At 44.2% G+C, this 22,829-nt stretch overlaps 1 protein-coding gene across 1 annotated transcript in view; it reads left to right on the forward strand.

Annotated features, from left to right (window-relative positions):
• The window catches only part of CHM (CHM Rab escort protein), a 182,708-nt gene that overhangs the window by 158,197 nt on the left and 1,682 nt on the right, over nt 1-22,829 (forward strand). The window lies entirely within an intron of this gene.

Raw genomic sequence — 22,829 nt, forward strand, 5'->3', positions numbered from 1 at the left:
TAGCATGGCTCTGTATAATATACTGAATTGCATAGTCAGCAATAACCTTTATATATAGCATGGCTCTGTATAATATACTGGATTGCATAGTCCTCAATAACCTTTATCTATAGCATGGCTCTGTATAATATACTGAATTGCATAGTCAGCAATAACCTTTATATATAGCATGGCTCTGTATAATATACTAGATTGCATATTCAGCAATAACCTTTATATATAGCATGGCTCTGTATAATATACTGGATTGCATAGTCAGTAATAACCTGTATGTATAGCATTGCTCTGTATATTATACTAGATTGCATAGTCAGTAATAACCTTTATAGCATGGCTCTATAATAGACTGGATTGCATAGTCAGTAATAACCTGTATGTATAGCATGGCTCTGTATAATATACTGGATTGCATAGTCAGTAATAACCTGTATGTATAGCATTGCTCTGTATATTATACTGGATTGCATAGTCAGTAATAACCTGTATGTATAGCATGGCTCTGTATAATATACTAGTTTGCATAGTAATACCCCTTTTCCACTAGCTCAAAAAACACGGGTAAATGCACGGGGGCGCGCATTTACCCGTGTTTTTGGCAAGTGGAAAAGGGTAAACCCGGATCAAGTGACCCGTGAATCCTACCCGGCTATTTACCTGGGTAGGACACGGGAATGATCCGGGTAGGGTGTAGTGTAAACGGGAGCCGTGTCGATGCGACACGGCTCCCGTTTACACTGTATGGATGGGCGGCGCTGGGAGATCATGTGATCTCCCTGCGCCGCCCCTGCCGTGTAGCTAGAAGCGTCACCAACCCGGCATATGCCGGGTTGTGACTGCTAATGGGAAAGGGACCGAGCACGGGTCGCAGCAGGGGGCAGCTCCCGTGTCAGGCTCCCGGCTGCGACCCGTGCTCGTAGGTGTAAAAGGGGCAATAACCTGTATATATAGCATGGCTCTGTATATTATACTAGATTGCATAGTCAGTAATAACCTTTATAGCATGGCTCTATAATAGACTGGATTGCATAGTCAGTAATAACCTGTATGTATAGCATGGCTCTGTATAATATACTAGTTTGCATAGTAAGCAATAACCTGTATATATAGCATGGCTCTGTATATTATACTAGATTGCATAGTCAGTAATAACCTTTATAGCATGGCTCTATAATAGACTGGATTGCATAGTCAGTAATAACCTGTATGTATAGCATGGCTCTATAATATACTGGATTGCATAGTCAGTAATAACCTGTATATATAGCATGGCTCTGTATAATATACTAGATTGCATAGTCCGTAATAACCTGTATATATAGCATGGCTCTGTAAAATATACTAGATTGCATAGTCAGTAATAACCTGTATATATCATGGCTCTGTATAATATACTGGATTGCATAGTCAGTAATAACATGTATGTATAGCATGGCTCTGTATATTATACTGGATTGCATAGTCAGTAATAACCTGTATGTATAGCATTGCTCTGTATATTATACTGGATTTCATAGTCAGTAATAACCTGTATGTATAGCATGGCTCTGTATATTATACTGGATTGCATAGTCAGTAATAACCTGTGTGTATAGCGTGGCTCTGTATATTATACTGGATTGCATAGTCAGTAATAACCTGTATGTATAGCATTGCCAGTATATTATACTGGATTGCATAGTCAGTAATAACCTTTATATATAGCATGGCCCTATAATATACTGGATTGCATAGTCAGTAATAACCTGTATGTATAGCATTGCCAGTATATTATACTGGATTGCATAGTCCGTAATAACCTGTATGTATAGCATGGCTCTATAATATTCTGGATTGCATAGTCAGTAATAACCTCTATATATAGCATGGCTCTGTATAATATACAGGTTGAGTATCCCTTATCCAAAATGCTTGGGACCAGAAGTATTTTGGATATCGGATTCTTCCGTATTTTGGAATAATTGCATACCATAATGAGATATCATGGTGATGGGACCTAAGTCTAAGCACAGAATAGATTAATGTTTCATATACACCTTATACACACAGTCTGAATGTAATTTTAACCAATATTTTTAATAACTTTGTGCATCAAACAAAGTGTGTGTACATTCACAGAGTTCATTTATGTTTCATATACACCTTAAACACACAGCCTGAAGGTCATTTAATACAATATTTTTAATAACTTTGTGTATTAAACAAAGTTTGTGTACATTGAGCCATCAGAAAACAAAGGTTTAACTATTTCACTCTCACTCAAAAAATTCTGTATTTCAGAATATTCCGTATTTCGGAATATTTGGATATGGGATACTCAACCTGTACTAGTTTGCATAGTAAGCAATAACCTGTACAGTATATATAGCGTGGCTTTGTATAATATACTGGATTGCATAGTAGGTAATAACCTGTGTGTATAGCATTGCTCTTTATAATATACTGGATTGCATAGTAGGTAATAACCTGTGTGTATAGCATTGCTCTTTATAATATACTGGATTGCATAGTAGGTAATAACCTGTGTGTATAGCATGGCTCTTTATAATATACTGGATGTCATAATCAGCAAAAGTCTGTATGTATAGCATGGTTCTGTATAAAATACTGGATTGCATGGTCGGTAATAACCTGTATATATAGCATGGCTCTGTATAATATACTAGTTTGCATTGTCAGCAATAACCTTTATATATAGCATGACTCTGTATAATATACTGGATTGCATAGTAGGTAATAACCTGCATATACTGTATTGCATGGCTCTGTATAATATACTGAATTGCGTAATAGGTAATAACCTTTCTATAGCATGGCTGTATAATAACCTGTGTGTATAACATGGCTCTGTATAATAATCTGTATGTACAGCATGGCTCTGTATAATAACTTGTATGTATAGTATGGCTCTGTATAATAACCTGTGTGTATAGCATGGCTCTGTGTAATAACCTGTGTGTATAGCATGGCTCTGTATAATAACCTGTGTGTATAGCATGGCTCTGTATAATAACCTGTATGTATAGCATGACTCTGTGTAATGACCTGTGCGTATAGCATGGCTCTGTATAATAATCTGTATGTATAGTATGGCTCTGTATCATAGCCTGTATGTATAGCATGGCTCTGTGTAATAACCTGTATGTATAGCATGGCTCTGTATAATGTACTAGATTGCATAGTCAGCAATAACCTTTATACACAGCATGGCTCTGTATAATATACTAGTTTGCATAGTAAGCAATAACCTGTATCTATAGCATGGCTCTGTATAATATACTAGATTGCATAGTCAGCAATAACCTGTATATATAGCATGGCTCTATTAATAACCTTTATATATAGCATGGCTCTGTATAATATACTGGATTGCATTGTAGGTAATAACCTGTGTGTATAGCATGGCTCTGTTTAATATACTGGATTGCGTAGTCAGCAATAACCTGTATTTCTCTGACGTCCTAGTGGATGCTGGGACTCCGTAAGGACCATGGGGATATAGCGGCTCCGCAGGAGACAGGGCACAATAATAAAAGCTTTAGGATCAGGTGGTGTGCACTGGCTCCTCCCCCTATGACCCTCCTCCAAGCCTCAGTTAGATTTTTGTGCCCGACGAGAAGGGTGCAATCTAGGTGGCTCTCCTGAGCTGCTTAGAATAAAAGTTTAAGTTAGGTTTTTTATTTTCAGTGAGTCCTGCTGGCAACAGGCTCACTGCTACGAGGGACTTAGGGGAGAGAAGTAAACTCACCTGCGTGCAGGATGGATTTGCTTCTTAGGCTACTGGACACCATTAGCTCCAGAGGGATCGAACACAGGCCCAGCCATGGAGTCCGGTCCCGGAGCCGTGCCGCCGACCCCCCTTGCAGATGCCGAAGTTGAAGAGGTCCAGAGGTCCAGAAACAGGCGGCAGAAGACTTTCAGTCTTCATAAGGTAGCGCACAGCACTGCAGCTGTGCGCCATTGTTGTCAGCACACTTCACCAACAGTCACCAACTGTCACTGAGGGTGCAGGGCGCTGGGGGGGGCGCCCTGGGCAGCAATGTATAATACCTTTTTATGGCTAAAATACATCACATATAGCCCTTGAGGCTATATGGATGTATTTAACCCCTGCCAGATCTCACAAACTCCGGGAGAAGAGCCCGCCAAAAAGGGGGCGGGGCCTATTCTCCTCAGCACACGGCACCATTTTCCTGCTCAGCTCTGCTGTGAGGAAGGCTCCCAGGCTCTCCCCTGCACTGCACTACAGAAACAGGGTTAAAACAGAGAGGGGGGGCACTTATTTGGCGATATGATTACATATATAAAAATGCTATAAGGGAAAACACTTGTATAAGGGGTTGTCCCTGTATAATTATAGCGTTTTTGGTGTGTGCTGGCAAACTCTCCCTCTGTCTCCCCAAAGGGCTAGTGGGGTCCTGTCCTCTATCAGAGCATTCCCTGTGTGTGTGATGTGTGTCGGTACGTGTGTGTCGACATGTAGGAGGACGATGTTGGTGAGGAGGCGGAGCAAATTGCCTGTATTGGTGATGTCACTCTCTAGGGAGTCGACACTGGAATGGATGGCTTATTTAGGAATTACGTGATAATGTCCACACGCTGCAAGGTCGGTTGACGACATGAGACGGCCGGCAAACAAATTAGTACCTGTCCAGGCGTCTCAGACACCGTCAGGGGCTTGTAAAAACGCCCATTTACCTCAGTCGGTCGACACAGACACGGACACTGACTCCAGTGTCGACGGTGAAGAAACAAACGTATTTTCCTTTAGGGCCACACGTTTCATGTTAAGGGCAATGAAGGAGGTGTTACATATTTCTGATACTACAAGTACCACAAATAAGGGTATTATGTAGGGTGTGAATAAACTACTTGTAGTTTTTCCTGAATCAGATAAATTAAATGAAGTGTGTGATGATACGTGGGTTTCCTCCGATAGAAAATTATTGGCGGTATACCCTTTCCCGCCAGAAGTTAGGGCGAGTTGGGAAACACACCTTAGGGTGGATAAGGCGCTCACACGCTTATAAAAACAAGGGGCGTTACCGTCTCCAGATACGGCAGCCCTCAAGGAGCCAGCTGATAGGAAGCTGAAAAATATCCTAAAAAGTATATACACACATACTGGTGTTATACTACGACCAGCAATCGCCTCAGCCTGGATGTGCAGCGCTGAGGGGGCTTGGTCGGATTTCCTGACTGAAAATATTGATACCCTTGACAGGGACAAGATTTTATTGACTATAGATGCATTTCTATATATGCGAGATGCGCAGAGGGATATTTGCATTCTGGCATCAAGAGTAAATGTGATGTCCATATCTGCCAGACGAAGACACGACAGTGGTCAGGTGATGCAGATTCCAGACGGCACATGGAAGTATTGCCGTATAAAGGGGCGGTCCATCGGACCTGGTGGCCATGGCAACAGCTGAAAAATCCACCTTTTGTTACCCCAAGTCACATCTCAGCAGAAAAGGACACAGTCTTTTCAGTCTCTGTCCTTTCGTCCCCATAAGGGCAGGCGGGCAAAAGGGCCAGTCATATCTGCCCAGGGGTAGAGGAAAGGGAAGAAGACTGCAGCAGGCAGCCCATTCCCAGGAACAGAAGCCCTCCACAGCTTCTGCCAAGTCCGCAGCATGACGCTGGGGCCGTACAAGCGGACTCAGGTGCGGTAGGGGGTCATCTCAAGAGTTTCAGCACGCAGGGGGCTCACTCACAAGTGGACTCCTGGATCCTACACGTAGTATCCCAGGTGTACATTGGAAATTCGAGACGTCTCCCCCTCACAAGTTCCTGAAGTCTGCTTTACCAACGTCTCCCTCCGACAGGGAGGCAGTATTGGGAACAATTCACAGGCTGTATTCCCAGCAGGTGATAATCAAAGTACCCCTTCTACAACAAGGGAAGGGGTATTATTCCACACTATATTGTGGTACTGAAGCCAGACGGCTCGGTGAGATCTGAAATATTTGAACACTTACATACAAGCGTTCAAATCAAGATGGAGTCACTCAGAGTAGTGATAGCGAACCAGGAAGAAGGGGACCCCGGGTCTTTACCAAGGTAATGGCCGAAATGATGATTCTTCTTAAAAGAAATATGGACGCTTTCCTGATAAGGGCAAGGTCCAGAGAACAGTTGGAGGTCGGAGTAGCACTATCTTAAGTAGTTCTACGACAGCACGAGTGGATTCTAAATATTCCAAAATCGCATTTTTTTCCGACGACACGTCTACTGTTCCTAGGGATGATTCTGGACACAGTCCAGAAAAGGATGTTTTCTCCCGGAGAAGAAAGCCAGGGAGTTATCCGAGCTAGTCAGGAACCTCCTAAAACCAGGAAAAGTGTCAGTGCATCATTGCACAAGGATCCTGTGAAAAATGGTGGTTTCTTACAAAGCGGTCCCATTCGGTAGATTTCACGCAAGAACCTTTCCGTGGGATCTGCTGGAAAAATGGTCCGGATCGCATCTTCAGATGCATCAGCGGATAACCCTGTCTCCAAGGACAAGGGTGTTTCTTCTGCGGTGGCTGCAGAGTGCTCATCTATGAAAGGGCCGCAGATTCGGCATTCAGGACTGGGTCCTGGTGACCACGGATGCCAGCCTGAGTGGCTGGGGAGCAGTCACACAAGGAAAAAATTTCCAGAGAGTGTGATCAAGTCTGGAGACTTCTCTCCACATAAATATACTGGAGCTAAGGGCAATTTACAATGCTCTAAGCTTAGCAAGACCTCTGCTTCAAGTGTCAAAGTCAGAAAAATGTCTCAATGCACGTTGCCATATTTGCACCGCACACTGGTCCGTGCTGCGCATGCGTACGCTCTCCCGTGGAAGCGCATACCCGCAATAGCGTGCACTCGCACGCGCAGTATGCGCATTTACGGTAGAGTTTATGTGATCGTAGCGTGCGACTCATTAGTTACAAATGTTCACAATTAATGTAGTTTATAGATCATGATCCCTTTGATAGTTTCTGTAAGTTTGGTTAAAGTACAATGTCCCAGAGCTGAGGAATCCCTCTTTGCATCGTACGAAGGGTCTAACAGGAATCATATTGCAGTGTTTGGTACCCATCGGAAGAGTATTTAATTAGCAATATTCCGGTGTTGGTTTGGAGCGTATTAATCGCTCATGCGAATAGTTATGGACATAAGAAGTTTATGTCCATTTCTATGATTTACACATACTCAGGTATGCGGCGGGAAACCCAGTTTCCCACCCACCTGAGCTGTTGGAAATCGTCACAGCCCACCTGTATGAATCACCCTATGACCTTTTGTTATGATACAGGGCCGAATTCCTTCGGCCAATGGACAATGGGATTGTAGGACCAGGAGATTGCATTGTGTGTGGGGCATAAATAGGCAGGCCGACCACATCCAGCACTCACTCTCTCATCAACGGTTATCTGCTGATAATCGGGAGCTGGATATCGAGGCGCTGGCGATCATACCCTTTGTGCGTAAGTTCTCTCCATAATCATTGTCTTTCTGCGAGCCAATCTCTCTCTCTCTCTCTCTCTATCTCTCTCTCTCCTCTTTTCTCTTAAATACCTTATAGTATTATAGTATTGTATTGTATTTCATTTAGGTCAGCGTAGCATTGTCTTATTGTATTTATTGTTTAGTTCTGTGGTTAGGAGGTCTCTGTTATATTGTAGTGTATCATATGTACTGTTATCCCCTTTTACAAGTATATTAGACATAATACAGTTAATAGGCCTTGGAAACCTAAACCAGTATCTGTGTATTTTCTATAGTGATAAGTGTTCATTTGAGCGTCGGTGACGCTCATGCAGCTTTGTAGATAGTCAGGTTACACAAGGTTGCATTTACACCCTGTACTCACATTAAGGTATTCAGTGTATTTCATTGGTATAAGGTTTTAACATAAAGGTATAGTGTTGTGAGCGTCTGCATCGCTGGTGACCTCCTCGTGGTCTCTAGCGTACGCTACGTTACAGCGAATCTTTCCCCTAGACATAACCAATAACGTGTCCTGTGATCCCTGGGCCGTGAGCGAACGTGACGCCTGAGCGTCTCGCCTACGGCTGCGCGATCGTTACGCAACTAGCGTACCATTACGGTACTTCTTAAGTAAACAGCGTACAGTGTTCTTAGCTTCATAAAGGGTTGTTTATACGACAAAGGAATTTAGCATTGTCAATTGCGGGCTCGTCCGGTCCTTTTCACATCTGCACTAGGTAGATCAGCAGACATTATCCCTCCAGCAAAAGGGTGGGAGGTTGTCTCGCAGTTGCTGACGGGATAAGCGTCTGCTTCGCTTAGATAAAGAGTGCTGAAGGAACCCGGTAACCGGAAGTAAGAACAAAACGCTTGTGTCTTTTTAAAACTGTTTATTTTTCTTTTGTCTTGCGTACGCATACATACCTGCATTTCTTTTCACTTGTGTATTTCATTTTTTCGTATATCACTATTCCTGTTTGCCAAATTTTATAGTTGATAGAAAGTGCTAAAAAGAGATTTGCTGTTATTTAATAGTAGAGGTGATAGTTAAAGTATAGAACAAACACACGGTTTGTCTGAGATACAAGGCAGTCAGTGTGGATTGCGGTAGATGATCAGGGATCATTTACATTGATAAAAATATATTGTGTTACGGTGGATCCTTTGCATTGCGTACACGTGTCGCTAACAAAGACTAGCGTACGCAATCCAAAAGGCAGACGCACGCAGCGTTCATTACGCAACGTAGCGTCCGGTTACGCTCACGTAGCTCAAGTCACGAAAAAGTTGAATTAGCGCAAAGCGATAATTAGCGCAAGGCGATAAGTAACGCACAGCGGTAGATAACGCGAAGCGGTAAATAACGCAAATCTGTTTTTAGAAAATCTGAAATTTAGTTTAACAGATCCTGCTCCTAATTGGTAACACTCTTGGCCTGAAGACAATTTCTGCGCAGAAATAGATATAGAAACAAAGTGTACATGTGTTGAGTGAGTGTGTTTTGTATACAAAAGTTTATATAACTTTAAGGTGGAACCAAAAGGAAAGCCGGGTACTCGTCAAGGGACATACGTGTAAGTGACATATACGGTGGCCAGGGAGGCATCCCTGGTTAAATAATATTTGAGCATTAGAGTATAGCGGACCATAAGGTAAAGGTAACAAGACCAGGAGGTCATAAGGTAACAAGACCAGGAGGTCATAAGATAAAAAGGTCCGCTATAAAAGTCCAGTGGCACAACGCCTGGGGTGTTGGTGCAGAACCCATATAGGCCATAAGCTCTTGCTGAAGGAATCGCGGCCGGAAACATCGATTCCATTGATCTTTCAGTACATGACAAGTAGTGCTCGTGTACTGAACGATTGGACCGCACGTAATTGTGTGCAGTAGTTAGTGATCTGACCTAATACCATTAGAGTAAAGTGGTCACAAACGCTATTTGTACATTCTGACGTGATTTGTGTAATTTTTTATTTTTTCGGGAAGAGAAGTTCGCTGGTCACTCAGGAACTATCTAACAACCCCACCTTTACTGGAAAGAGTAAGTGTCCTGCGGGTAACCCTCATATGTTCCAGTAAACTGAAGGTTCCATAGGGGCCCTGTATCGAGTACGCCAGCACCACGTCGGTGTGATCAGGTCGTATTGGTCGAGGTGGGCGAGTGAGTGGGGTACTCGGTAAACCGCCACCGCCGGCCTACTGTGGAGTAATTTGGTTGTCTGAAAAGGCTTGCTGAAAACCTTGATACAGAGATCCAAGGAGGACTAAGCAACACCTGCAGACTATGGGGGCCAGTTGCTCAGGTAGGGGGCGATCAACCCTGGTTCAGGTTGATTCTGTGAACCGACCAGTTGGGTCGGCACGATATGTAATGTGTGAAAAATATGGAATTCACACCGAATCTTTATGTGATGAATGGGAGAGAATGACTGTACAAGACAGGGACAAATTCCCAAGAATAGGTAGCTTCAGTCCAGAAGTGTTACAAAATTTAAGGAGGAGGATATGTCTCGTAAAATCAGCAAAGAGACGAATTCAGCATCATGATTATTTACAGTTATGGCACCAGGAAGGTGAGATACAGAGAGGTTTGGCTCTGGCGGCAGGATCTGGGGCAGTCAGGAAGTTGATTGCCACAGCTCCTCCCCCACCATACATTGCAGGAGAAAAGTTGATTGCGGAGAGAAACGCACTGGGTTGTAAAACACAAACTCTTAGTAACACTGTAAATGTTAATGATGTTAACCAAATAACTCATGCAAGTATTAACCCGTGCAAGATGTACCCTGTTTTGAACCTTCCTCAGGAGTGTGATCAAGAAGACGATTCAGCAACAATTTCAGCTATCTCTCTTGCAGCCACCATAGCAGAGACCACAGTAGGCACAGCGACACCCACGAGATTAGTGAAAGCCCCTAGCGGAGGGATAGGTGAGGTCGTGTCAACGGGTAAGTACGGCACCATGCACTACACTGAAACAATTGTACCACAACAAGCTGTAGAATCTACACAGGAAGAGGCTGTTAGAATTGCTCCTGTAAGGGTAATAGCAGTCCCCAATGGAAAAACAGATGTCTCTGGAGCCACTCCCATAAGGAACATTGCCATGTACACTCCATTTTCCAGAATGGAATTAAGAACAATAGTGTCCGAATTTCCTGACCCCAGGAAGGATTTAGTTGCTAGCCAAAAATACATCAGGGATTTAGGTAACACGGTAGAACCCAACAACAAGGATTGGCAGATACTGCTAAGAGCTTGTTTACCTTCCAATGTTGATGCAACTCAGTTTTTAGCTGATTGTGCATTGGATAAAGATGTACCGCTTACAGACGTGTACAACAAGGATAATGTAAAAAGGATAAATTTACAGCTAAAAGAGTATTTCCCAGCCGTTGTTAAATGGAATAAAATATTTTCCATTAAGCAAAAGGAGTCCGAAACGGCAACAGAATATTTTCACCGGGCACTATTAGAAATGGCAAAGTACACTGGTATAGAAGACATTAAGACCAACCCAAACCATCGGGAAGTAGCAGTATCTGTACTGATGGATGGTTTAAAGGAAACATTAAAGACTAGGGTTCAGACCACGCAACCATGCTGGCGCGGTCTGTCAGTGTCCGGCTTGAGAGAGGCTGCTATTGATCACGACAGAAACATCACTAGGCACAGGGAATCGCAAAGTGATAAGTTGATGTCCGTAAGTATACAGGCGCTGACCACAAGGCAGCCTGCGTATGTACCACCGAATCCTGTGGGTAAGGCAAGTGTAATAACATGTTTTTCTTGTAACAGACCGGGACACTTTGCACGAGAATGTAGAACAAAGAATGTACAAAGATCTTTTCAGCCCCCTAGACAACAACACAACACACGACATTGGGAGCAGGGTCCACAGAGGCGGAGTTTTGAGCCACATACAGGGGAAACAAAAAGATATCCCCCAAACAGAGACTGGCATGCCTCTGGTAGTTCCCAGCTAACTCCCTCACAAGTAGTTGCTGCCAGCGGGATTCAGGGAGGTCAGCATACCCAATAGGGGTGTGGCCATACCTGTAATCTGCAGCCAGTTAAGTTGATTGCTAGTCTTGGAAACGAACCAGAAATTGCAATCAATGTAGCTGGTAAAACTTTAAACTTTCTTGTAGACACAGGGGCGGCCAAGTCAGTGATAAATTCGACAGTGGGCATGAGAACCACTGGTAGGACAATTCCAGCCATGGGAGTAACAGGAGTAGTCCAGCACTACCCTGTTAGCAAACCAGCCGAGATTACAATAGGGCCTTTGCATACCAAGCATTCCTTTTTGCTGGCTGCATCTGCACCAACTAATCTCCTGGGAAGAGACTTACTATGTAAAATGGGTTGCGTCATTTATTGTACTCCTGAAGGTGTATTCTTGGACATCCCTGAGAATCACGCTCAGGAAGTACGAGACATGTTAGACTCCCCATCAAAATTAATGTCACACACCATTATGACAAATAGGAACCCATCCCAGGTAGAAGAGATGACATCTCAGATACCAGAGTCGCTTTGGACAAAAGATGGACAGGACACTGGATTAATGGCAAACGTAGCTCCAGTAGTTGTGCAAGTAAAAGATGGTAGGATAGCTCCAAAAATCCCACAGTATCCTCTGAAGCCAGAGGTGGAGTTAGGAGTTTTTCCCGTAATAGAGCGCTTGCTACAACAGGGCATTCTAGTAAGAACGTCCAGCACCGCAAATAGTCCCATCTTCCCTGTTAAAAAGAGTGGGGGGAGGGGTTACAGGCTAGTGCAGGATCTAAGGGGGATTAACAAAATAGTTGAGAGTCAGTTCCCCGTAGTGCCTAATCCAGCTGTCATCCTAATGCAAATTCCTCCCACTGCCAAATTTTTCACTGTTATTGACCTCTGCTCCGCTTTCTTTTCGGTACCTCTGCACCCTGACAGCCAATATTTGTTTGCATTCACATACAGAGGAGTCCAATACACGTGGACTCGGTTACCCCAAGGTTTCATAGATAGTCCAAGTATATTTTCTCAGGCTTTGCATGATTGTTTACAGTCTTTCCAACCAGACAGTGGATCAGTATTGATACAGTATGTGGACGATTTATTACTGTGTTCAGATTCACTGGAGGCATCCCTGAAGGATACGAAACAGCTCCTGTTTCATCTTTCAGACACAGGTCACAAGGTTTCCAAAGACAAGTTGCAATTATGCCAGACTAAGGTAAAATATTTGGGACACTGTCTAACACAAGGACTGAGACACTTGACCGCTGATAGAATCCAAGCCATTAGAGACATGACACTGCCACAAACCCAGCAACAGATCAGGACGTTTTTAGGAATGTGTGGGTATTGCCGTAATTGGATCCCAGGGTTTTCCATATTGGCGCTACCTTTGCAGGAAATGGTCTCCTCAAACAAACCTGATCGGATTTCGCATACAGACGAATCCGAAACAGCATTTGAGAGACTCAAACAGTGCCTAACGCAGGCACCAGCACTAGGTATGCCAGACTATGGGAAACCCTTTGAACTATACGGAACAGAAAGTGCTGGGTGCGCAGCAGGTGTACTAACACAAAAACACGGTGATGCCAGCAGGCCAGTTGCATACTACAGCGCTCAGCTAGATACGGTAGCGCGGTCCCTCCCCACATGCTTGCGTAGCGTTGCAGCGATAGCATTGCTAGTGACAAAAAGCGAAGATGTCGTGCTAGGCCACAACCTCACAATCCATACACCGCATGCGGTATCTGCCTTATTGAATTCTGCCCAAACCAGACACGTCTCATCAGCAAGGTTTACGAGATGGGAATTGGCATTAATGGCCCCCGTAAACATCACCATAAGGAGATGCAGTGCATTAAACCCTGCAACATTTCTCCCAGGTGTGCCTGGTCAGACACAAAGGGTGGGAGGTGAGAGTGATGGGGAAGGAGGATTTAATGCAAAGGAAGATACACATGATTGTATGGAATATTTGACCCAAAATTTTACCGCAAGGCCTGACATCAGTGACAATCCACTAGAAGATGCAGAACTCACGTTCTACACGGACGGTAGTTGTCACAGACAGTCAGACTCGGGAGACTTGTGTACTGGATACGCAGTCGTAGATGACCAAGACACCATAGAAGCGGAACCACTAGGCCCACCTCACTCAGCCCAGGTTGCTGAACTGGTCGCCCTAACCAGAGCATGTGAATTGGCTAAGGGAAAGTCAGCCAATATCTACACCGATTCCAGATACGCGTTCGGGGTAGTCCATGATTTCGGAGCCCTATGGCGGCTCAGAAATTTCATGACGGCAGCTGGTACACCGATAGCGCATGCAGCTCATATAAAAAGGCTTCTAACAGCGATACAGGAACCCGACAGAGTGGCTGTTATCAAATGTAAAGCACATACATATAGCCAAGACCCAGTATCCCTTGGTAACAGCCGAGCAGACGAAGCTGCAAAGCTTGCAGCTGCTACCCCCATACGGACAGACACCACACAACTGATGGTATTTAATACCATCAACACACGAAAGTTGTGTGAAATGCAGAATTTGTGTTCCACTCAGGAGAGAGCAGTCTGGAAGGCAAAGGGATATGGCCAGGAGTCCTCAGGGCTCTGGACGGATGGACATGGTAAACCAGTGGCCCCCAGGGCATACCTTCCGTGTCTGGCTGAAGCAGCTCACGGGCTGACTCATCTAGGCAAGGAGGGGATGTGCAAATTGGTAAGAGCATACTGGTGCGCCCCAGGATTCTCCTCTCATGCTAGTAAAAGAGCAATGTCATGCCTTACCTGTCTGAGAAAGAATATTGGAAAGGCAATACCTACAGAACCATCCCATATCCCACCTGCCGGCGGCCCTTTCCAAGTAATACAAATTGACTTCATTCAATTGCCCCCATGTAGAAATTTAAAGTATGTACTTGTCTGTATAGATGTTTTCTCAAATTGGGTCGAAGCTTTTCCAGCAGCTACAAATACCGCTATGTTTACAGCTAAGAAAATTGTGCAGGAATTTGTATGTAGATATGGTATCCCTAGAATCATTGAAAGCGATAGGGGTACCCATTTTACAGGTGATGTCTTCCAAGGAATGTGTAAGTTGATGGGAATTGATAGCAAGCTGCACACTCCGTACCGTCCACAGGCGAGTGCGAAGGTCGAAAGAGTGAACAGCACTATTAAAAATAAATTGAGTAAAGTAATGGCAGAGACAGGATTGACGTGGCCAGAAGCTTTACCCATTGTTTTGTATAGCATCAGAACCACTCCCAGGTCCCCTCTTAATCTGTCCCCTTTTGAAATCTTGTTTGGTCGACAACCGCATGTCATGATTAACCCTCAGGATGATTTGAAATGTAACAATGAAGTGACTGTAAAGTACTTGATTAACATGAGTAAACAGTTGAGGAATCAAAATGATAATCTGAAGTTGGTGATTCCTGATTTACCAGATAGTAATTGTCATGACATTGAACCTGGGGATTATGTAATGATACGAAATTTTCTACGCTCAGGTTGTCTTATTGATAGATGGGAAGGACCATACCAGGTCTTATTGACTAGCACCACAGCATTGAAGGTTGCTGAGAGAGAGACTTGGGTCCATTCATCCCACTGCAAGAAGGTTGCTGATCCAGAGAAGTCCCGTGATAAGGAACAGACGGTAGAGGTTGTATCACTGGAGTGTCTGTTCCAGGAGGACTGAGGCGGCACCTGAGCCTTGAAGACCGGAAGCAGTTGTCGACTCCCCTCTCCCTTTTATTGTTTTTCTCCACTTCCCATCCCCTCTCCCTTAAAATTTCTGTTTCCCCCTTCTCAATCTTCTCCATTTCCTCCTCAAAGATGGACTTGCCCAAAGAGACTGTGATCCGGATTTTGATGTTGACCATGATGTTGACCAGAGCAGTCTATTCCGGCGAGAGTACCATAGAGGTCGAGAGAGGTTCTGGAATGGGTTCCGATTATGATGGTGGAGGCGTAGTTTTCCAAGATCAACCAATCCAACAAGCAAAGGCGAGTATCAGAAAACGATCCGATAGAAGAAATTGTGATGGATTGTTAGCTGAAGAAAATTGTATCTGTAGGCTCTGTGATAATCTGGTTGAAGATGGATGCATAAAGAAATGCCAATCTAGTTTTAATATCCATATAGACCGGCATCCATTGAGTGACTATCACTCCTTAGTGGGTAACGTGTTAAACCAAACAGATTGTTGGGTATGCTCTCAAGTACCTCAGGGTCACAGTAAATCAGGGCTAGTACCATTTCCTTTAACGTTAGGGGAGGTACTTGAGCTAAGTGGTGGGAGACCGGTGGACCGGAGGTTTAACATCTCCAGCCCTCCTAGTTTGAAGCTCCACCAATACCATGTGGATAGGTCCCTCATATGTTTTAACATCTCCAATCCCAGAAAACCGGGAAATTGGGAAGTGTCATGGAGCAACCTTACCATGACCTTTTCACACAGAGCAGATAGAATGCCTACAGATACAGAGCTCGTACGCCACATAGCCAGTAGAGGAAAATCTTTCCGGTATCGATATACCTTAGGAAATAGGATTACTAGAGTTGGAGAGGTATCACCAGGATACTGTGCACATATCGTACAAACCGATACGTGCATTAGGCAGATGGAAGAATTAGGGTCAGGAGATTTCACCTGGAAGGTTTGTAACATGGTCATGTCCTTCTCCGTCCCATATGTTCTCCCCGATGATGCATATTTCATATGCGGGAGAAAGGCGTACAAGTGGCTTGCCCCAAACTCTGAAGGATTGTGTTATATTGGAAAAGTATTGCCTGAAGTGATGACTGTAACACATGACAAAATGAAGGACATACACCGTGGTGCCCAAGCTCCTTATACTCACACTCATTACGAACACCGAGTTAAAAGACAACTGTCAGAAAGGTTAGAGCATCCGGCCTCTGATCTTATCCATGAATCCACCGGGATTCAGGTTCTGGTAGCGTTAGATTTCACTCGTACCGCTCGAGGAGTGATGAATTATAGATACATTTCCGCACTCGCCAATTTGTTAGATAATATCACTGAAATGTATGATGACACGTTTAGATACACTGGAAGAGAACTTCAAGCTTACAAAACAGAACTAGTTCAGCATAGGATGGTTCTTAATTATCTTACAGCAGTAACAGGCGGATATTGTGTTACATTGGCAACACAGTACGGCATAAAGTGTTGCACGTATATCACAAATAGCACCGAGGATCCGGTAGAGGTCATAGACCAAAAGATGGATGATATTCTGCAATTAAAGTGGGAATTTCGTCGAAAACACAATCTCACCCTTACTGCTGTAGGTAATGAGCTGACTGGTTGGGTGTCATGGTTGAACCCGCGAAATTGGTTCTCCGGTTTAGGAGATTGGGCTCAAGGAGTCATAATGGATGTTGGAAAGTTTCTACTATGTATCTTGGGTGTCGTTATATCGATTGGATTGATATTTAGATGCGGGCAGGCTTTAATGAGGTGCAAACAAAGTACAAAAGTGATGAGCTTGAGGAGTGAGGAAACTGTAATTAACCTGGATTTGATTTATGACCCAATGCTAGAAACCATGACGTAATGATGTAATGAGTATACGGTCCGTCTTTCACCCATTTCTATGTTTTCCTCCGAGGTACAAAGACCCACGTAGACGAAGGATTTGATGAGCCAAGGGGCCGACAACGGAAAGATGGAAAGAAGAAGAGCAGACGACCTGATATACAAGATTTTGATGGACAATGCCATGGGTACCCCAGTTTCCCTAGGAACTTTAAAATCACGCTAGCCCAACATTTTTTGTAAATCCATGGACGTTGTTTGCTTTACTCACGATTTATGAGCAAAAGCACAAAGAAGAAGACTCCAATCAACCGACACCAATCAAGATCTCAATCGACGAATGTACATTTCCCTGACATAGAATACCATTGCATTTTCCATAAGTGTTCTTTACCTTCATCTCTACAACCCTCAGGTAATGACACACATAGACGATAGGGAATTCAGGCACAGATATCAGCAACCACATACCTCCCCCATTCGTGTATCATCAACTAACATGTGCATCCCCATTTTGTTACAACTACAGCCGAAATGAGCTCGGTAAAGTTTGACAGCCCATCCACAGACCTGTACCACAGGATAAGAAGGAATTCAAATGTATACTTCGCAATACCTCGAAGCTTGATTTACCACACGTACGGCACGATGATACATGACCCTCCAAACATGGACTCATACACACATGCTTCTGCTTTCTCACTAGGTCATACCCTCTTCACACCTTCTCCTCTCTCCTCCCCTACCCAACCATGGAAATCAATTAACCCCTGACTTACATTTTTCTCCTTAAATGTTTTGTGGCAGTTATTATTGACTGCCAAAGGGTGGACTGTCAAAGTCAGAAAAATGTCTCAATGCACGTTGCCATATTTGCACCGCACACTGGTCCGTGCTGCGCATGCGTACGCTCTCCCGTGGAAGCGCATACCCGCAATAGCGTGCACTCGCACGCGCAGTATGCGCATTTACGGTAGAGTTTATGTGATCGTAGCGTGCGACTCATTAGTTACAAATGTTCACAATTAATGTAGTTTATAGATCATGATCCCTTTGATAGTTTCTGTAAGTTTGGTTAAAGTACAATGTCCCAGAGCTGAGGAATCCCTCTTTGCATCGTACGAAGGGTCTAACAGGAATCATATTGCAGTGTTTGGTACCCATCGGAAGAGTATTTAATTAGCAATATTCCGGTGTTGGTTTGGAGCGTATTAATCGCTCATGCGAATAGTTATGGACATAAGAAGTTTATGTCCATTTCTATGATTTACACATACTCAGGTATGCGGCGGGAAACCCAGTTTCCCACCCACCTGAGCTGTTGGAAATCGTCACAGCCCACCTGTATGAATCACCCTATGACCTTTTGTTATGATACAGGGCCGAATTCCTTCGGCCAATGGACAATGGGATTGTAGGACCAGGAGATTGCATTGTGTGTGGGGCATAAATAGGCAGGCCGACCACATCCAGCACTCACTCTCTCATCAACGGTTATCTGCTGATAATCGGGAGCTGGATATCGAGGCGCTGGCGATCATACCCTTTGTGCGTAAGTTCTCTCCATAATCATTGTCTTTCTGCGAGCCAATCTCTCTCTCTCTCTCTCTCTATCTCTCTCTCTCCTCTTTTCTCTTAAATACCTTATAGTATTATAGTATTGTATTGTATTTCATTTAGGTCAGCGTAGCATTGTCTTATTGTATTTATTGTTTAGTTCTGTGGTTAGGAGGTCTCTGTTATATTGTAGTGTATCATATGTACTGTTATCCCCTTTTACAAGTATATTAGACATAATACAGTTAATAGGCCTTGGAAACCTAAACCAGTATCTGTGTATTTTCTATAGTGATAAGTGTTCATTTGAGCGTCGGTGACGCTCATGCAGCTTTGTAGATAGTCAGGTTACACAAGGTTGCATTTACACCCTGTACTCACATTAAGGTATTCAGTGTATTTCATTGGTATAAGGTTTTAACATAAAGGTATAGTGTTGTGAGCGTCTGCATCGCTGGTGACCTCCTCGTGGTCTCTAGCGTACGCTACGTTACAGCGAATCTTACCCCTAGACATAACCAATAACGTGTCCTGTGATCCCTGGGCCGTGAGCGAACGTGACGCCTGAGCGTCTCGCCTACGGCTGCGCGATCGTTACGCAACTAGCGTACCATTACGGTACTTCTTAAGTAAACAGCGTACAGTGTTCTTAGCTTCATAAAGGGTTGTTTATACGACAAAGGAATTTAGCATTGTCACAAGGTCAGCCGGTATTGATCCAGTGGGACAACATCACGGCAGTCGCCCACGTAAACAGACAGGGCGGCACAAGAAGCAGGAGGGAAATGGCAGAAACTACAAGGATTCTTCGCTGGGCGAAAAATCATGTGATAACACTCTCAGCAGTGTTCATTCCGGGAGTGGAAAACTGGGAAGCAGACTTCCTCAGCAGGCATGACCTCCACCCGGGAGAGTGGGGACTTCATCGGGAAGTCTTCCACATGATTGTAAACCGTTGGGAAAAACCAAAGGTGGACATGATGGCGTCCCGCCTGAACAAAAAACTAGACAGATATTGCGCCAGGTCAAGGGACCCTCAGGCAATAGCGGTGGACGCTCTGGTAACACTGTGGGTGTACCAGTCAGAGTATGTGTTCCCTCCTATGCCTCTCATACCAAAAGTACTGAGAATCATAAGAGGGAGATGAGTAAGAATGATACTCGTGGTTCCGGATTGGCCAAGAAGGACTTGGTACCCGAAACTTCAAGAGATGTTCACGGAAGACCCGTGGCCTCTACCTTTAAGAAAGGACCTGCTCCAGCAGGGGCCTTGTCTGTTCCAAGACTTACCGCGGCCGCGTTTGACGGCATGGCGGTTGAACGCCGGATCCTGAAAGGGCATTCCAGATGAAGTCATCCCTACCCTGGTCGAAGACAGGAAGGATGTAACCGCAAAACATTTTCACCGCATTTGGTGAAGATATGTTGCGTGGTGTGAGGCCAAGAAGGCCCCTACAGAGGGATTCCAACTGGGTCGTTTCCTACATTTCCTGAAAACAGGACTGTCTATGGGCCTAAAATTAGGGTCCATTAAGGTTCAAATTTCGGCCCTGTCGAATTTCTTCCAGAAAGAACTGGCTTTAGTGCCTGACGTTCAGATGTTTGTAAAAGGGGTACTGCATATACAGCCTCCTTTTGTGCCCCAGTGGCACCTTGGGATCTCAATGTTGTTTTGAGTTTCCTAAAGTCACATTGGTTTGAACCACTCACCACTGTGGACTTAGCATCGTCACCTTCCATGTGAGATATTTTATTAGCCCTGGCTTCAGCCAGGCGTGTGTCAGAATTGGCGGCTTTATCATATATAAAGCCCTTACTTAATTTTTCATTCTGACAGGGCAGAATTGAGGACTCGTCCTCAATTTCTCCTTAAGGTGTTTTCTGTTTTTCACATGAACCAACCTATTGTGGTACCTGCGGGTACTAGGGACTTGGAGGACTCCAAGTTACTTGACGTTGTCAGGGCCCTGAAAAATATGTTTCCAGGACGGCTGGAGTCAGAAAATCTGACTCGCTGTTTAGCCTGTATGCACCCAACAAGATGGGTGCTCCTGCTTCTAAGCAGACGATTGCTCGCTGGATTTGTAATACAATTCAGTTTACACATTCTGTGGCAGGCCTGCCACAGCCAAAATCTGTAAAAGCCCATTCCAAAAGGAAGGGGGCTCATCTTGGGCGACTGCCCGAGGGGTTTCGGCTTTACAACTTTGCCGAGCAGTTACTTGGTCAGGGGCAAACACGTTTGCTAAATTCTACAAATTTGATACCCTGGCTGAGGAGGACATGGAGTTCTCTCATTCGGTGCTGCAGGGTCATCCGCACTCTCCCGCCCGTTTGGGAGCTTTGGTATAATCCCCATGGTCCTTACGGAGTCCCAGCATCCACTAGGACGTCAGAGAAAATAAGATTTTACTTACCGATAAATCTATTTCTCGTAGTCCGTAGTGGATGCTGGGCGCCCATCCCAAGTGCGGATTGTCTGCAATACTTGTACATAGTTATTGTTACAAAAATCGGGTTATTCTTGTTGTGAGCCGTCTTTTCAGAGGCTCCTTCGTTGTTATCATACTGTTAACTGGGTTCAGATCACAGGTTGTACGGTGTGATTGGTGTGGCTGGTATGAGTCTTACCCGGGATTCAATATCCTTCCTTATTATGCACGCTCGTCCGGGCACAGTATCCTAACTGAGGCTTGGAGGAGGGTCATAGGGGGAGGAGCCAGTGCACACCACCTGATCCTAAAGCTTTTATTATTGTGCCCTGTCTCCTGCGGAGCCGCTATATCCCCATGGTCCTTACGGAGTCCCAGCATCCACTACGGACTACGAGAAATAGATTTATCGGTAAGTAAAATCTTATTATATAGCATGGCTCTGTATAATATACTGATAATAATCTGTATGTACAGCATCGCTCTGTATAATAACCTGTATCTATAGCATGGCTCTGGATTTCATAGTCAGCAATAACCTGTATATATAGCATGGCTCTGTAGAATAACCTGTATCTATAGCATGGCTCTGTGTAATATACTGGATTTCATAGACGGTAATAACCTGTCTATACTGTATGTTGTAGCATGGCTCAGTATAGTATAGGGGTTGCGAGCACTGCATATACCGGTATCTATGTGTCAGTAATACACACAATGGGAAGTGGATGGTTCATTATTTATTACGATTACTTATATAGCACCAGCATATTCTGTTGCGCTTTCCATATTTGCGTCTTATATTCATCACCCGTTTCCACCTCCTGGGCTGATACCAGGCAGTAACAGTGGTCACGTCCTGTACAATATTCTGTGTGTTGTATTCATGTGTGTGTGTGCTGGTGTGTTGTATTCGTGTTCTGTGTGTGCTGGTGTGTTGTATTCGTGTTGTGTATGTGCTGGTGTGTTGTATTCATGTTGTGTGTGTGCTGGTGTGTTGTATTCATGTTGTGTGTGTGCTGGTGTGTTGTATTCATGTTCTGTGTGTGTGCTGGTGTGTTGTATTCATGTTCTATGTGTGTGCTGGTGTGTTGTATTCATGTTCTATGTGTGCTCTTGTGTTGTATTCATGTTCTGTGTGTGCTGGTGTGTTGTATTCGTGTTGTGTGTGTGCTGGTGTGTTGTATTCATGTTCTGTGTGTGCTCTTGTGTTGTATTCATGTTCTGTGTGTGCTGGTGTGTTGTATTCGTGTTGTGTGTGTGCTGGTGTGTTGTATTCATGTTCTGTGTGTGCTGGTGTGTTGTATTCATGTTGTGTGTGTGCTGGTGTGTTGTATTCATGTTCTGTGTGTGCTCTTGTGTTGTATTCATGTTCTGTGTGTGCTGGTGTGTTGTATTCATGTTCTGTGTGTGCTGGTGTGTTGTATTCATGTTCTGTGTGTGCTGGTGTGTTGTATGCATGTTCTGTGTGTGCTGGTGTGTTGTATGCATGTTCTGTGTGTGCTGGTGTGTTGTATTCATGTTCTGTGTGTGCTGGTGTGTTGTATTCATGTTCTGTGTGTGCTGGTGTGTTGTATTCATGTTCTGTGTGTGCTGGTGTGTTGTATTCATGTTCTGTGTGTGTTCTGGTGTGTTGTATTCATGTTCTGTGTGTGTGCTGGTGTGTTGTATTCATGTTCTGTGTGTGCTGGTGTGTTGTATTCATGTTCTGTGTGTGCTGGTGTGTTGTATTCATGTTGTGTGTGTGCTGGTGTGTTGTATTCATGTTGTGTGTGTGCTAGTGTGTTGTATTCAT

The sequence above is a fragment of the Pseudophryne corroboree genome, chromosome 8, assembly GCF_028390025.1.
Source record: "Pseudophryne corroboree isolate aPseCor3 chromosome 8, aPseCor3.hap2, whole genome shotgun sequence".
Lineage (NCBI taxonomy): Eukaryota > Metazoa > Chordata > Amphibia > Anura > Myobatrachidae > Pseudophryne > Pseudophryne corroboree.